Source organism: Myotis yumanensis, unplaced genomic scaffold (genome assembly GCF_028538775.1).
Source record: "Myotis yumanensis isolate MYYU_CA2020_CCGP unplaced genomic scaffold, mMyoYum1.0.hap1 SCAF_2, whole genome shotgun sequence".
In the NCBI taxonomy this organism is placed as follows: domain Eukaryota; kingdom Metazoa; phylum Chordata; class Mammalia; order Chiroptera; family Vespertilionidae; genus Myotis; species Myotis yumanensis.
The window spans coordinates 123275070-123277863 of NW_027223753.1; the positions used below are offsets into that span (position 1 = coordinate 123275070).

General features: G+C 48.3%; 1 pseudogene; it reads right to left on the reverse strand.

The window, feature by feature from the left end:
• Positions 1–1677: 1677 nt before the first annotated feature.
• On the reverse strand, positions 1678–2437 carry LOC139002073 (TCF3 fusion partner homolog pseudogene; annotated as a pseudogene).
• Between the last annotated feature and the right edge of the window lie 357 nt (positions 2438–2794).

A 2794-nucleotide genomic window follows, 5' to 3' on the forward strand; every position in this document is an offset into this window, starting at 1 on the left:
GAATATAATGCTTTGGATCATAATTAATTCTGAATATATAGTTTAACCTCATAACAAGTAAATCTATTTGTGATGGAGACCTACTTACCTATTTTCTTATATTTTTCTCTTTTCTTCCTCCCTTCCTTCAAATAGCAGATTCTACTCATCAGCATATTACCTCAGTTTAAGCTTAGGACATAGTCACACAGCAGGCAACTGCATTTCCCAGGCTCTACAGAAGCAAAATACAGTTTTGTGACTTGTTGAATGCAATAGAGAATGACGGTCAATGTTGTATGTGATTTCCTCACCATCTCATTATTGGCAGAGCCCTTGCCCAAGGACTCCTTTTTCTCTTTCCTTCCTTTTGGCTGGAAACAGCAGGGGTCTGGAAGGAACCCATGGATTGAAATCAAATATCTTTTCTATAGCTGGCATATTTTTACAGTGTGCATATTAATATTGTAGTTTTCAGACATGTGATAAAACATTCATACTTCTATTCAGGATTTTTGAATCAGTAATTGAATCTAGTAGAATAATTTAAAGGGTCTAGAAATATAAATTGGGTTAAAGAGAATCTATATCCAAATACTTAGTTCAGGGTCTTCCCTGAGCATTGCTAAGAGAAACACAATGAGATTTCAATGTTACCAAAATACTCACATGATTTTACATTGACATTTTATGGTATGTGAATGCTCATTAACAGATTTACTTACAAAGGATCTTTAAAAAAAATTATATATATATATATATATATATAAATTGATTTCAGAGAGGAAGAGAGAGAAAGAAACATCAATGATTAGAGAACATCATCAATTGACTGCCTCCTGCAGGCCCCCACGGGGGATAGAGCCTGAAACCTTGGCATGTGCCCTGACCGGGAATTGAACTGTGACTTCCTGGTTCATGTGTCGATGTTCAACCACTGAGCCACACTGGCCAGGCACAAAGGACCTTTTTGAACATATATGTATATTTACTGGCATATAAAGATATATTATATAAGATATATTTCATATATATATATATATACATATACACTAGAGGCCCAGTGCACAAAAATTTGTGCACTCAGGTGGGTACCTCAGCCCGGCCTGTGCCCTCTCGCAAACTGGGGCCCCTTGGGGGCCCCTTCCCCTGGCTGCTGGCACCAGTTTTCCTCTGGTGCCCAGAACTCAGGCCTTCGCTCTTCACCGGGAGGGGCCCGTGCAGTGGGCGAGGGGCTTAGCTCTTTTAAAAATACTTCTGAATGTTTGGTAAATAACCCTATAGGAATCTGCTTTCTGGAACATGTTGGTTGTTAAGGGCTGATTTGGGTAATCAACAAAATGTATGTTAAAATCCTAATCCCCAGAACCTCAGAATGTACCTGTATATGGAGATAAGATCTTTAAAGAGGGGATTACATTAAATTGAGGCAGTTCCAGTGGGACCCTTAGTCCATTTCACTGAAATCCTTATAAGAAGAGGAATGTTGGGGTCCTGCCCAGTAGGTCCAGGGGTTCCCAAAGGTGTGGACGGAGTCGGAGAAGAAGGAATGACACAGAGGCAGCGTTCAAGTGATCATCATAGCCAGGTTCTCTTTTTATTGTCCTGTTACATCTATATTTACACTATTTGATCCTATAAGCATGCCTCTATAAGCTTTTTTTTGCCGAGGAGAGCATGGGGTCCGTTTATTGGGGGTCAGTCAAAGGGGGAGCTGGCTAGGGTGGGGTAGGGCAGCAGCTTGTCTGGCCCCCGAGAAACCCAACTTGAGTCCAGAGCCTCAACCGCTTTGAAGCCAAAGTCTTCCTCCACCTTTATCTGCAGGGGGGCCAGCTCCGGAGTCAGCGGGACTCCCACCTGGTGCCCTTCCTGTGGCGCTCGCTGCCTCTTCCACCCGCTGGGCCCCTCGCCAGGGGCCGGGCTGCTGGCTTCTGTGGGCGCTGGCGTCCTCCTGGGCAGGGACAGCCCCTCTTTCTCTGGAGGCTCCTTCTCAGCATTGCCTGGGGTGGGGGCGTCTGTGCCCTGGCTGCCCTCGTCCTCCAGTAAGATGGTGAACTGGCTGGCCCGGTAGTCATAGCTGTAGGAGTCCAGCACTCTCATGAGGAACCTCCGCTCCTGCTGGAGTCTCCGTGCTATCCTCTGTACCTGATGGAGCCTGTTCAGGACCTGCTCGTTCACCTGCTTGATCTCCCTGCAGTACCAACCCAGCGCCTGGTACTTCCTTTGATTGAGTTCCCATTGGCACCGACCACTGTTGCTGGCCTCGGGCTGCCTCCTCCTCTTCCTCTAGCTCCTGGAGGCTGAAGCTGCCCAGACCCCCAGACAGGAACTCCACTTTGGTCTCAAGCTCGCTCTCCAGGATGTGACCACGGAACAGCGGAGGCAGTGCCAGCTCCCAGCGGGGAGGTGCTGAGAACTCCTCAAAGTTATTGGACCCCTCTCTCTGCTCCAGCTCCATTTCTGCCTGGCTCCCGGCGCAGAACTTCCAATCTTGCAAGCCTCTAGTTTAAAGTGGCTTGCAAAATGACACAGCCCATCCAATTTCGCAGCCAGGCACCCAGGCCCCAGCTGCTAAGCCTCCTGGGAGTTGTAGTTCTCTATGTCTGGCTTGCCTCCCTCGCCCCACCCCCATCCCAGTCCCAACTGAAAGGCCCTGCTGGCTGGTCTAACCCTGTGGCCAGTCATCTGAGTCACCTCAGGTCTTTATTCCTGTCCTGACACCCCGCCATCTGACCACGGAGACTCTCCTCTTGGGAGGCCCCTGGGTCTCCTTCTGGGTCTCCTCAGGCCAGGCACTGGATCGCGAGCCCCAGAG